At 41.9% G+C, this 15223-nt stretch overlaps 1 protein-coding gene across 1 annotated transcript in view; it reads right to left on the reverse strand.

The window, feature by feature from the left end:
• Positions 1-15223, reverse strand: part of TUB (TUB bipartite transcription factor) — a 1298762-nt gene that overhangs the window by 1021045 nt on the left and 262494 nt on the right. The window lies entirely within an intron of this gene.

The raw sequence follows: 15223 nt of genomic DNA on the forward strand, positions 1-15223 counted from the left end.
ATTCAGACACTTAGCCACCAAATGATGGCAAGAGCAATTTTGGTACACTAGTAAATCCCTTGCCTGTCACATAATATGTGTAATTCCTCCAGCGCAACAAGAGTGTGTAGATCCCAAAAACTTAGGTTCTTGTTGCATTTGATTAGATATTATGTTTTAAATTCAAAGTAGGTTATTAAAATATTTTATAAGTAAATAATAAGTAATAATTTCTATATTTTAACATTAATTTATATACCTATTGTTTTAACAATTTTAAGCAACTTAATTACTTAATTAAAATTCACATTATTTCTTATCAATTTTCATTTTAGGTACCTACCCCCATTATTTTCCATGGAAAGGCCCTGCAGTAATAGAAGTTGGCCATGTATAGTGCTGGACTTACTACTTTTTTAGTGGTAGTAGTGGAGTTTATGAACATCAAAAAGTAGTAAACACACTGTTGGACTTTTTGCCTTACGCAGGGTCATCCCTAGTCTTTTTGCCTCCTTCCTCCTGGTTTTTCTGACCTCTCGCTGTTGGCTCTAGGACTCTGAGCACTTTATCACTGCTGACCAGTGCTAAAGTGCAGGTTCTCTCCCAATCTAAAGTTGGTATGATTGGCTTATACCTAATTGGCATATTTAATTTACCTATAAGTCCCTTGTACAGTGGTATCTCTATACCCAGGGCCTGTAAATTAAATACTACTAGTGGGCCTGCAGCGCTGCTTGCGCCACCCACTGAAGTAGACTTTCAAACCTGTCTCAGGCCTGCTAGCGCAGGGCCTGTCTGCGCAGTTTTCTGCCACAGGGACCTGGCATCAAAATTTACTTGCCAGGCCCAGAACTCCCCTTTTACTACATGTAAGTCACCCCTAAGGTACCCCCTGGCTAGCCCTATGGGCAGGGTGCCATGTATGTAGAAAGGCAGGACATGTGCCATATTGCATGGCCTGTCCTAGTAGTGACAAACAGCCTAACTTGGTGTCTCACTGCTGTGAGTGCTGCCTTCTCATAGGATTGCATTAGAAATGCCCTGCCTTATGTGTAAGGGGTATTGTCTGATTTATGAGGGGTAGCGTAGGCATGTTTGGTATGGTTGTGATGGTGATAATGAATACTGCTTACTGGTGTGGGCGTATTTTTTATTACTATCACAGAAATGCCACTTCTAGAAAGTGCGCATTTATCTGTGCTTATGACTATGGTGTTTTGCAGCTTGACTCCAATCCACGTCTGGGCAGAGTGACAGTTGGGGCTTTGTGCATACTTTTCAGACAGCCTGTACACAGGGAGGGTGGAGGTGTCACAGAGGTGCATCTGCATACTGAATAGTCTTCCTGGGCTGAGAGAAGGGAGAGGCGGGGCACACCTGCATTTGTAAAGGCTGTGCCCTGGCCTCACACAATAGGGTCGTTAACCCCCCACTGATGTTTGGAGCCTGTGCTGAAAGGAGAGAGGGGGCACTCCCAGAACCAGTTCTAACTGGCTGGAACCTCCTCTCCCTACCATTGTAAAACACTGTAAGAACTGACTATAAGTACAGGGGAATTTTCCCCACAATTTGAACACTCTTGGAAATTGAACCTGGACACAAGATGCTGCTGAATGGACTCACCAGGAAACCGCCTTGGACTGCTGCTGCTGTGCTAACCTGTGACCTGCCTGGTCACTAGGAGGAACTGCCATCATCTGCACCCCTTGTGCTGGACTGTAGCTGGACCCACCAGCCTTGTGCTCCTTTCTGCTTCATTGTTCCCAGAGGCAGGGTGCCATGGCCCCTGACCCCTGTAACGTTTCCCTGCACGAGGAGTGCTGCCTTGATATCCCCTTTGCACCGAGAGAGCGCTCTTCTGTGCCCTCAGGCACATCGAGGCACCTGTTTCATGCTGGAATCACCGCCGCAACCTGGGCTATAAGTATGGCCTTAGCGCTTTGAAAAGCGCTTCCTGGATGGCCCCCAATAATCACGGTCCCCAGAGGGGCCCATCAATGGTCTAGAGGAGGTGCGTGCCACCCTCTTCTCCTCAAAAGGATGTCAGAGGCCCCCATTTTGCGCATAGGAGCGCCGGGGGCCCCATTGTTCATCTTCTAGGCACTGGAGGTGCCTTCATCAAGCCAGGTACTGTTAAAGGAACAATATATAGAACATATGTTCTTACTAGAGACTTCGTCTGACTTATATGTTGCCTACCTGTTTTTGATGGTGTTTCATAGGCATATGCAAATGTTCCTTTTATGGGCATGACTTGCTAATATGTTTCCCTAACTTATTTTTTCTAATGTTCCTACTATAGGCGTTTTATGATATTCTTATGACAAGTGTTCTAATGTGATAACGTGTTTCCTGACTACTGCTTATGTTGCAGAATACTGAGTAACCTGTGTGTTATGTGTGACTACTGCTAATTTGCAGAATAACTAATGCGTAACGTTCTGACAACTGCTAAGGTAGCAGGATAGTACTGATATGTGATGTTTGGTCTGATAATTGCGTTGTGTACAATACAGTATATTTTCATATAATCTGGTGTTGTGTTTCCTTTGTGGTGGGGATATTGCGTCACATGTGTGTGTGTGTTGGGCAAACGCTTTACACATTGCCTCCGGGTTAAGCCTGACTGCTCATGCCAAGCTACCAAGGGGGTGAGCAGGGGTTATCTTGGACGTGTAACTCCCTTGCCCTGACTAGAGTGGGTAAGTTCTGCTTGGCTGAGGTGCATACCCTTGCCAACCAGAAACCCCATTTCTATCACACACTCAAAGTGTAAACGTACTCAAAAGTGTAATTTATCTTTGTGAATCAGGTAACTAGAACTGGCAGTTATTCCATGGGCAAAAGTAAGACAATTCTGCCAGAAGTCTCTTTGTTTGTTGGTCTAAAAATGCATACAAAAGTGTTCCTTCTGACAAATAACCTTTGATCTCATAATGGAAAACTGTACATTAACATATTTCCCTTTCAGGGTGTCAATGTTGTAATATGTGGTGGCTTGCTAGTTACCCAAGTATCTATCTTTGCAGTGTCTCATGCCTGTGTACTTGAGATATACAGCCAAGCAGTTTTGTTTTAACAGTGTTACCTGGTCAAGATTACCCTCTGAGTATTCTGTTTTATAAAATGATGTTATATTTGTCTCTGGTGGTTGGCCATAAGTAGAAAATAAACATAATCAAAAGCATATTGAGTCAGCATTCATAACTTGCAGTAATGAATAAAATGATATCTGTGACCTTCTCGGGCTTAGTTGGCACATAATCACTATAGCAGAAGTATCATCCAATCAAAGAGGTTGAGGTAGACAGTCAATAGGTTTTGCCTGAAGCTGGTTTCGTACTATTGTAAATAAAAACATATCCATTTTTCTGACTTAATTAGTCATAAGTGGAGGATTTAATACTTTGTTATTGATTCACTCATTCAACACAGGGAGCATTTCACACACTACCTTTTGCTGTGAGCCAGTTGAATAAAATGTATATTTTTCTCCATTTAACTATAATCAGGTTTCTATTTCTCCAGTATCACTCTCACATACAGCACGGCTGTTAGACGAAACATCGAAAATTGAATGGCAATGCATTTGGACCTTCTCATCTGCTTGAAATATTCTAAAATGTTTCAGAAGGCATTTTTATTTTTTTCTGCCTCCATACATAAGGCAATCATGTGACTACTTTCAGTTCACCAGGCTGTGGAGGACTGATTTTGGTGGCAGTAATGGCTTGTAATGGCAAAACAGGCCTGTTAATGTGTCACCGTCGAGGAAATTTGTCTACTTGCATGCCCAGTTCAAATTGGCCTTTTAGTGCCATGCAACCGCATACTTTGCTACATCCATGTGAGACTGGGATGCCGCATTTATGATTACTATCTCTATGTGCAGTAGGACGTATATGGAGCATGTGTACTTTGCAAGGCTGTTGCAGCCAAAAGATCCTGTTAGAGACTCAGAATTCAAACAGTCAAACAACAGACACAATAATTCATTATCTAGCCCAGTGTTTTATTTAGTAGAAAGTTAAGTACTTTAGTCGCACTAAAATTAGATCCCCCAAACAAGAATTGCTAATCATCACAAAGCTGTGTTCTATGAGTGCTACATGAATTATCTAAACAAAATCAGTAGACTAGATTATAGCTCACTATTGGTGCAGATGAGCAGCTGCCTGGTTTCTGTCACCTGTAGGTATATGTCCTTTACTCAACAGTTCTCTTTAAGCAGGGCTAGTGATAATCATGGTATGCCCTCAGACTATCGCAGCTAGCAGATCAAAGTATACAAATACTGAGGACAGAATATTGAATCCAAAGTAGTGAAAGGTAAGTAAGTATAGCTTTTCTATACCTAACTCCACATATATGTACTTTGGTGATATGTACCTCTTCAAGGTACGTAGATGTGGAGTTAGGAATAATAAATCTATACCTCTTCTATATGCACTTACCTTTTGATATTTTGGTCTTTGGTATTTTGTTCACAATATTCTTGTATCTTGAAATTCTTATCCTTGATATTCAGTAGTAAAATCCTAATAATTGATCCCACTCAAACTTTAGTAAATCTGACAGTCAACGTACAGTTTAGGCAAGTTCAGATTGTTTGTGAGGCTTCCGTGCAAATGTGCTGGCCACAGAGATGAGAAGATGTTCTTATGAGTGCAGCTGCACAGTCAATCAACCTCACCTCCTTCTTTTTGCACAGGACCTGTAGGGGGGAGGGGCAGAGGCTCTGAGGACGTAAGGCTCAGATTGGTCAGATTCCAGCACTGCCAGAGTTGGCTTCTGATCTCTGGTACTTGGTGTTGGTCCCCGGTCACAGTGCACAAAAGGTAGAGTCAGTCTGTTGGCAGTTACTGGAGCGGACACACTGACAGGGTCAGTGAGGTGGATCAGCTCATGGTGCTTGAAGAAATAAATACTCATGGAGGCCAAGAGACTTTTGAGCAAAAGCTTGTCAACTTTGAGTATTCTCTCACAAACAGTCAGCTCTTCCTGGCTGCCTAGCAGCTGGGCTTTTCCTTCTTGTGCATTCAACTCTTCCTCTGGGGTCAGACATGCTTCTTCCCCTTCGCAGCAGGAATTTTAGGTGAAGGTCCATCACCTCTGGGAGAACTGGATGCCTGAAAGTCACCAACCGTTCATCTCAACAAGTCCTTGAGTACTCTGTGGAGCACTCCCTTTCTTGGTCATGAAGATCTTGAAAGTAGAAACAAGCCATTAGTTTCTGCCCCACTATTATACACAATTCCCACACAAGAGAGGTTTATCTCATTGTCATGCCTATCAACCAGTTTGGGTTGGTTCAGGCAATACACTTACACTGTCTGGGAAGGTTATGCCAACATCTCCATCTTGTCCCATGTAATACCTGGGTCAGTCTCAAATGGATCCAGCTGATCTCAGCAATCTTAAACTGACTTCCACACAGAATCATACTGTCAAGCATGCTTTACACAAAATGCACTCAACATGCACCAGTGATGTCTGCGCAAGGGTGCCCGGCCTCCATGACTTTTATGGTGCACCCAACTAATTACCCTTCCAAATATTATTCATCTCATGCCTTCCACAAATTGATACTTAATGAAGTAACTTGTGCACTCTTGTTCTGATGTAAAAAGAATGCTTTTAGTTTGCATCACTAAAGGCAAATACCTTCTCACGGTGTTTGTGCCAGTTGTCAGCCAATCATGTTCTAGGGCAGGAGAGGCATTGTGGCAATGAGAGGGGAATTGTGGCAGCTGTACATTCTCAATGCAGGATATGCAGGTGGAGTGTAGGATAGTCTGTCCCAAATTGTTCTACTGCATCTTGATCCAGTATGTGAGTGCCATTACCATAATATCAATTAAATTATAAATATATAGTTTATGTATTGTTGGTGCAGAGGTGAACACTGAATGTATAATTGCTTGGTGCTCTTCCCGCTGCCTTAAAAGCAGCTATCTGGACCCAGCAGTAGTCCTTGCTGTATTTTTGCTTCTGTGCTTAGCCTGGCTCGCCATTTCAGGTATTGTGTCTAGAGAAGTGTACTGCAGTAAGTTAGGGCTTACACAGTCCAAAAGAAGGGGTACAGAGCAGCTGAACTGATAAAGCAAGAAAGGCCTTAACCTAGAGGTCTGCTCTGGTACTGCTAAGGTGGCATCGATTATCCATCAGGTGAACTTGCCCTATGCAGCAGAGCAGCTTTGCTCAATCCAGCGGACTCAAGTGCAAGTGAGCTGAAGTGAAACTCAGGGCTTCATCAGGAGGATCACACTGTCTTAGTATATAAACAAGTGGCTCACATCATGATGGCTGTAAGAAATTGGGTTGTTCATTGACTAGGGTGTGAGCCCTGACTAAGCAACAACCACAATCCTTTGCAGGATGAACCACAAAAAGTAATTAAACTAACCGGTGCTTAGCCCTGGATAGCTTTGGACAAAAAGCAGTCAGGCTTATCTTAGAGGTAATGTGTAAAGAATTTATGCAGCACACAAACAGTAATAAAGTGAAAACACAACACAAGAAAAATTCTAAACCTATATAGTAGAATAGAGTGCATTTTAATAAATAATTTGACACTAAAACGTCAAAAATCCAATCAAAGTTATGAAATTTCAAAGTTTTTAGTAAAAACTAGTGCCTAAAATTTCAAAGAGCCAACCATAGACATCTAGTCAAGACTGGGTCAAAGTAAAAAAATATGTCCGATCCCGATGAAGCATGGTTCAGATACATGAAGTGGATTGGGTCTGGTCAGATCTTACCTTTAGACTTGAAAAGATTTCTGAGAAAAATATTCTGAGAAGGTAAATTTCAATGAGACAAGGGTGCAGGAGGTATTTGAGGAGAAAGTGTCATTGTAAGCTGGCCCTGGGTCGAATATTGTTATGTTCAGACTTAGTAACTGAACTCGAAGTTGAGAATTTCCAGCGGGACAAGGCAGAGGGCTTGGTCAGATAAACCTTAGTCAAAGGACAGCGGAAAAGAATTTGCTTCTGCGGAGAGGAACATAGCAGGAGAAGCTGCAAAGTCAATCCGATAAGCGATGCACCTCGGGCGGATAGGTGAGCAGGTTGGTCCTATTCTCCTCCTGGCTCTCAGAGCAGTTTTTAGCCAAAAGCTTTCCCCACTTTTGGATTTGGACTATCTGGGCACAATTAGCACCACTTCCAAGGGTCCGGGACTGGAGGGGCACTACTTGGAGGGTCAGAACTCACTCCGGCTGGGTCCAGGTGGAGGTTCATGATGGAGGCAACCTTTTGTGTCCTTGTAGCTAAGAAGAGGAGGCCAGAAAAATGGCCCTTGTGAGTCACTATGATGGTCCTGAAACAGAAGCACAGCTTCTAAAGTTGCACGTAGGGCTGTGCTCAGTTCCACCCCATTGTGCCAGCAGATGACCAATTCAGGCACTTCTTATCCCTCCATTTTGTGATTGACTGGGAGGAAATGACAAAGTCTAGCTGTCAGTTACAGCCAGTCATGTGTCCCAGATCAGGTTATCGGCACAAAAGGGTTAAGGGCAGAAAAAAACAACTTTTTAAAAGTGTCACTTTTAAAATTGTGATTATAAACCTGACTTTGCCATTAAATATGGTTTTGCCACACTTTCAAAGACACTAAACATGACATAGCCATCTGCTCCCAATTAGAAATTACCGCTTATTATATGTAATAAGGAATCCTCAGTATTATCCTATGGGAGGAGTTTGCCTCATAGTAGTGAACAACCCATTTAAGAACTTTTTACTACCAGGACATGTAAAACTTAAAAGTACTTGTTAAAACGTTTGGTTACACAGCACCCTCCTCTATGGGCTACCTTGGGTCTACCTTAGGGATGACTTATGTTTAATAAAAGGGGAGTGGAAGGTCTGGAAAGGGGTGTTAATGCAAAGTCAACATGGCAGTTTAAAACTGCATTCAGGCTGTAATGGCATACCTGGGGTATGTGTTAAGGTGCTACTTAAGTGGGTGGCACAATAAGTGGTGCAGACCCATAGGGGCATTTAATTTACAGGTCCAGTGTAAATGGTATACCACTCTATGAGGGACGTATAAGTAACTTAAATATGTCATTTGAGCATTAGTCAATGTAGAGCAACAAAATATGAAATTCCTCTGGCTACACTCCTTGCTTTAATATTCTCATACCTACCAATCCTAAACTAGCACACACATATACCACTGAAGATTAAGAAAAAATATATATGGCTTAAGTGTGTTTTTTAAACACTAAAAAAATATTGTACCCAGTTAAAATTCCATATACAAAAATGACATTTTTTAAAATACAAAACATTTATATCACAGTGCATTCACTAAATGCCAACAAAACAACACCTTTCTCTGGAGAGAGCTGTTTTAAAAAAAATGTTGACTTTCAATTAATGGCAATGGAGGGAAATGCAGCAATACCCTGGTCTGTTGTCTGCTCCCAAATGTCAAAAGCCTAGATTCACAAGGTGGAAGCTGTCTCAAAGGTAGTAACACTTTGCAAATGGAAACTATTCCCATTTTGGGACAATGTCAACAATGTGTTTTTGACAGCAATTGCAGTTGCAAAAGATCAGTATATTCCATTGAGAATCATTTGATGGAGGAAGGATGCCCTTTAATATACCCTCGACCTACCATTGTGCAAACGTTCGCAAAGTGTAGTTTATGGGTTGGGAAGACATTTCTGGCTTGTAAAATACAGTGCATGCATTGTTACATTCTCCTTTGTGGTGGCAAATTCTATGTTTCTGTAAAGGATAGGCTTGCAGTCACAAAGGTTTTGTACATCAGGCCCTCAGTTTTTGTGTTCTCTTAGGTGTAAAAGGACAAGGAAGGTATGGGGAGAGACTGATCAGATAGCTGTGATATGATAATGAATATTAAGCATGACAGAATAGATGATAATGAATATTAAGTAATGTATTTCAGTTATTTTTCATCATTACCAACAAATGTAATGTATTATGTTGGATGCAAAGAACTTTTCAAAAAGTGGCAGATGTCTATCCTCCCTGTTCAAGCCCTCATCAGGAGTTCCCTGTTAACTCCATGAGAAGAATAACGGGGCTGGAGGATTCCGCCCAGTATCTTCATGTGAATTAGTGTGAATGACGAGCTACTCCCCCACCCCTCAATGGAGAATAATACCAATGTCTGCAAATACAGGGTCCCTAACTTATGATTCACTGGAGCATATCCCCCTTCGAGATACCGCTCCTGGTAATTCCTAAGCAGGGCCTTAAAGTGTGCCAAATCTGCCAAACTCTACATTTAACTCTTAGGGCCAGGTTTACAAGGCCCTAGCACTAAAAGTGACACTCTGGTGGCACTGTGCAGTGCACCACATTTACAAGGTTACGCTAAGCCACTTTTGTGGCTTAATGCCGCCTTGTAAATGTGGGCTCCTCCAACGCAGTTTTCTGTGGGGTGTGCAATGGATGTTGCTGTGGGCATTCCACCGCAACACTCATTGCTTTTGACACTGCCACAAATTTACTAGAAGGCATTAATATGTGGCAGTGCCAAAACTAACCCCACACCAGGGGTGGCGTTAGCATGGCACAACAAGGAGGAATACTTTGTTTTTTGCTTTGCATTCTGCAGCACACAAAGAAAGAGCAAAAGGCCATGAATGGTTGTTTATGTGTAGGAAGGTATCCCTTCCTACACATAAACAATCATTCAAAAACTACGATTTAGTACTTCAATGTGTGCTGCACTCTGCAGCACACATAGAAGTGCCAAATCACCAATGTAGATTGTTTATCTGCACATAAACAATCACTCCCCTCAATGCAGACACCTTTGCATTATGGTGCAAGGATGTCTGCGTTGGCTCAGGCAGCTTAATTTAGCGCCGGCGCAGGGCGAAATGCAGGGGTATGCGATATTCTTGTAAATACGGCACATCCCTGGATTTCAAAATGGGTGCAGTACTGTTATTTTTGGCACAGCACCACACTGCACCAGTTTCTTGTAGATCTGCTCCTTAGTGTTCTTGCTTTGGGTCTCCCATTCTGTATATTTTAGTGCTGTTCTCATTACCGGTTGAATTAAATCAATATCTTTCACTGAAATATGTTTGACAACTTGATAGTCATGAGTATTCCAGATGTGGGCCAGAATATAGTTCAACAGTTTTCAGGATGTTGCTTTTGCACTCTTATGCAAATGTTCCTGGAAGCTGAGTGAATCTGTACTGCCTTTTGTCTGTCATTAATTCCAAGATGCCTGAAAAGCTTCCGTTTAAGCCTGTCTAATTTAGTCCTGAAGAATGATCTCTGGCTGTAAATTTTCCTTTTGTGTGTTTTCAGGATGTCAGTTTGAAATTTTTATTTGGGTTCACAAAAAGGGCATTTCTACGTGGAGCTCCTCTGTGGATATCGTAGGAACAGTTTTAGATCTCTCTCATTGCCTTGGGTTTGTTCCCAGGGCATGCTATATAAACGTACATAAACACTTGGCGTTTCTTTAGTGATTATCTACACACTTTTAGTGAGATGTAAGCTTCTGTTTCTAGTTGTTTGTAAATGTGACGCATCTAAAAGGGTAACTTCTAGCTGCATTCACATTGTTACTTGCAAACTATTTAGCTACAGAACGCCGTCGCTAATTTAACTGATGTTTCAGCAGTGGTTTCATTAATAAACCATGTTCTAAGTAGACAGGTCCAAATACTGAGGCGTATAAATATAATGATGCATATCAATTGCTGCTCTGTACATTGTATTTGGTTTTATGTTTCGCTTGACGTGCGAATTAGACCCGAATATGCTTATAAACACAGCAAGAGCCGTTCATTGTTAAAAAAAAAAAAATCTGTTTATGCAATCATTTATGTGGCACTGATGGGATAATCGCAAACTGAAATGAAATGCAGACGAACCGGGTCCTCGCAGAGCCTTAAGAGTTTCCAGGGGTGCCTAATCAATAAGTGGGGATTAACTTCTTTATATTTCCTGAAAAAAATCTTTAAAAAACATCCTTTGTCTGTAAAAGGGATGATGCTACAACTGGTAAAGTTTGACCATCACTGCTGTTATATGATACAAATTAGAGAAAACATGTTTTGCTTCAAATTACATTTTGAAAAATGTGATTAGATTCGAGACAAGGTCGCTCTTTTTAAGAAAGCAGCAACAATAGTGGTATGTTCCTTTTTTAATAAAATGTAATTCTGGACGTCTTTCTGGTTGTTATGGATCCATTTTGAGCTGTTATACAAAGAAAATGATTAAAAAGCAAAGACTGTACCACGTATTTCTTGCAATTGTTTTAAAACCTGTTTCCTGTACTTTTGCCTAGAAGACACAATCATTATTCAATATTCACTGCAAAAATTTATTTGCATTATTAAATTGTACATATCTATCAACAATGGTATAGATGTATTTTCAGCTTCAACTTTACCTATTAAGGCTCTAAATTGAGACTGAAGTGTGCACTACAACAATCCACATTTGCTGCTAGAGTGTAAGCCAAGCTTGTGACTTCCATTTTTCGAATGGCCTCATACATTCTTCAATTAAAACAATCTGTAATTAGTTGCAAGGGAGGAAAGATACATTTAATTATATTTCCATTTACTAGAATATTTTCATTTACTAGAAGTAACAAATTATTGAAAGTCAGGACGATGTTGGAAGCAGACAGCTTACCCCTAGCCTGACGTTAGGCACATTATAGACTGTGAAATAGAGATAGGTAGAGGCTCCTGCAGACAGGGAGAGCCTCTTGTGTGAACTCCCAACAGTGACTGCCTGGATCAACTGCATGTCAGAATGGATATATCCATCTTCGGGAAGGATACTAATGTCAATTTAACATCACACACCTTGCAGTGACATGGCAAATATTTCTGATATTTAAATAATCATTGAGCTGGTTTAAATTGATTTGGGTTGATGGTGGCAAAGGTGGGTCGCCTCAACATGGCTAAAGCCCTAGAGCCAGAGGGTGAGGAAGGAAGCATGTTCTACTTGTTGGCTACAGAGTGGCTGTGCAAGACACCCCCACAAGGAAGAGAGCGAACCAACAGCCAGGCAGAATACAGGCTTGATTCAGGGAGCCATCAAACCATGCTCCCCATAAAAACACCCCTTTAAAGCCTAGGAGGCTTGAAGAAAATGCTCCTGATGTTCAGGCCTGTGCACATATGCTCCACGGGTACCTGAGATACAGCCTGGGCCCTTTAGGGAACTAACAGAGAAGGAAGCAAGGGGTGCTTTGCGATCTTTTACAAAATTCCCAATGTGGAAGGCTATGCCTACAAGCATTGGTGCAACCTGGCTGTGTCCATCTTGATGGAGAGTGGGAGCTAGTTTAGCCTTCTCCTTGAGCCAGCCTTTGACGCTAGTGCAGCAAAACGCCAAAACAGCATCAAAATTCTGATGCTGTTGTGGTAACAACCGCCATGGTTTGCAGTATTTTAAATACGGCACAAACATGGTGATGCCTGGTGGGGCAAGGATGACGCAAGGGAGGTGGCGCATCGGGACCGATGCTACGCTTTCTCATAAATAAGCCCCAATGTGTACAAGCTGCTCCTAAACTGTGCTCTCAGTTTAGGCACAAACCAGAGTTTCAACCAGAATTTGGATGTGTACTGCAGTTAGAATGAAGGCCTCTGTTTCTTTACTTACATTTCTCAATGTGTCCAAATATGTTCAATCAACCAGCAGTCAAAAGACAGAATCAAAGTGGTTGGGGAGCTATACATGCAGCCTGTCAATTAATGATAATGATAATGATTAATGATAAAAATGATGCATCCATTTATGTATTCTGCTACATTAAGAGTAACATGCCGAAATACAGCATCAGGTACCTTTTATCAGAATCATGTAATAAGTGACAGTACATAATTAGTCAGTTAGAACAAAATAATTGTTCATCCTAAAATCTACCACTAGATTTTTTAATGTAATATTATCTCCGTGTACTATAATTTTTGTATGTGGCACCAAATAGCCTTTGCAAGCAGAAACTATGGTCCCATTGCCAGATAGAACAGTAAAATGTCCCTTCATCTGGAGCATGAGAGATCCTTGAGACTTAAGGGGACTCTTGTCACTGACATGGGCATAGCTTAGGCAATGTTATTTGGGGGTGGGATGTGGTATCTCAAATTTCCCAGCTAAAAATGCAGTGAGCCACACGGTGAAGGGGAGATGGCTACAGATCAAAATAGATTGTTCCCATGAGGAGCAGGGTCAATACTGATCTAGGTGGGCCTCTGTCCAAATCTGAGCGTTGGGAAAAAAAAAAAAGAGTTGGAATGGTATGCCAAGTGATTGCCAGTGGTTAGAATATTTTCAGGCGTTCATCCCCTCACATTATGGGTGTCTGATTGAAAGTAGTATGCCTTGAAACTTAAGATGTATGCTGCTTTCCAAGCCTACTACTGCCAATATTTGTGAATTCCCCAAAATTAGTATATTTGCACCTATCAAGGACTATTTGAGTCGGTGCAGATTTACTACATTTTTTGTAAATTAGTCACCATACATAGATAAGTTCGTGATCTAAAAAGACATCAAGTTAAAACCTCTTAGTGCTCAATTTAGTTGCTGCTCAGAACAAAATATCTGAGGAATGGTCACCCTTATTTCTATTTTAGTGGAGCAGATTGGACACTATTAAGATGAAGATGATGCTCCGCTCCCAATCATCAATTTTTATCTTTCAATGCTCCCAGTTAAATGTAAACTTCCTTAGCAGTTTATTAAAACTATGAACAGTTTGCTCATGACATTTTATGGAATTAAAAAGGCATGTATATCACCGTCAGAATTAAGAAACCCTAAGGAATAAGGCAGGGTGAACTTTCCTGGCTTTGAAACAAATTTGGCCTCTGCTATCCAATGAAGGTAATGCTCCCTTCACAGCTTGGAGTCTTTTAGAAGAATTGTCAATCTTCGTTTAAGAACAACTGAAGTCTTCCTCTCCTACTCTCTCTGTAATTCAATTGTTTCAATGAAACTTATTATTGTCAACTCTTTTTCACATTGCAGGCATTTTTAGAGCCCTCTATCAGGCATAATAAACAAATTAAAGTATCAAATCGGTCAATTATCTGGGAGAACTGGATTGCTGGGGAAATCACCTACATGCATCAATTACTATCCTCAAAAGACGTCTTCCCTTTTACTGAACTTCAAACTAAATACGTCTTCTGATTAAATTATCAGTCTAATTTTGAGTTGCTATAGCAAACAACATATCTAGACTCCATTCTTCTAATACTCCTATTCCTAGTATTTCTTCCAGTGTTCTTAGTTTCTCCAGCATCCATACTGCATCTTACATTTCAATTAATCAATCAATTAGCTTTATTCGAGAATTAACTATGATCATAAAACAGATACGCGTAAAAACACACATGATTTTAACACCAATAAAACCATACATTAAAATCCTGACCTTGGTACAAACTAAAATAAAAAAAAATCATTAGACTGTTGACACAGAGAGCACCTTTAACAAACAAATTGATCAGTGGTGAATTCAGTGACCGTAGGCACACAAGGGAGGGTTTACCTCAGGTTATCCCTGTACCCCTCAAAGAGAGGATTAGATAACGTCTTGTCAATTAAGAATAAAATCTACAGAAAAACACAAAATGCAACAAGCTTTGAGGGGAATTTTTGTTATATGGGCTAACTAGGATGGAAAAGGATTCATGTTGTCCTAGGGGGAAACAGAGTTGCCATGTGATATACTCAAGACTAAGGGCCTGATTCTGACCCTGGCGGCCGTGGTCCGCGGGAGCACCGCCAACAGGCTGGCGGTGCTCCTTTGGGCATTTGCCGCGGCCAGAAACGGAAAGTCGGCGGTGTACCGCGACTTTCCGCTGCCCAGGGGAATCCTCCATGGCGGCGCAGCTTGCTGCGCCGCCATGGGGATTCCGACCCCCATACCGCCATCCTGTTCCTGGCGGTTTCGGCCGCCAGGAACAGGATGGCGGTATGGGGTGTCATGAGGCCCCTGGGGGCCCCTGCAGTGCCCATGCCAATGGCATGGGCACTGCAGGGGCCCCCGTAAGAGAGCCCCACTTTGAATTTCAGTGTCTGCTTAGCAGACACTGAAATTCGCGACGGGTGCTACTGCACCCGTCGCACCCCTTCCACTCCGCCGGCTCCATTCGGAGCCGGCTTCCTCGTGGAAGGGTGTTTCCCGCTGGGCTGGCGGGCGGCCTTTTGGCGGTCGCCCGCCAGCCCAACGGGAAACCCAGAATAACCGCGGTGGTCTT

The sequence above is a fragment of the Pleurodeles waltl genome, chromosome 3_1 (genome assembly GCF_031143425.1).
Source record: "Pleurodeles waltl isolate 20211129_DDA chromosome 3_1, aPleWal1.hap1.20221129, whole genome shotgun sequence".
Taxonomy (NCBI): domain Eukaryota; kingdom Metazoa; phylum Chordata; class Amphibia; order Caudata; family Salamandridae; genus Pleurodeles; species Pleurodeles waltl.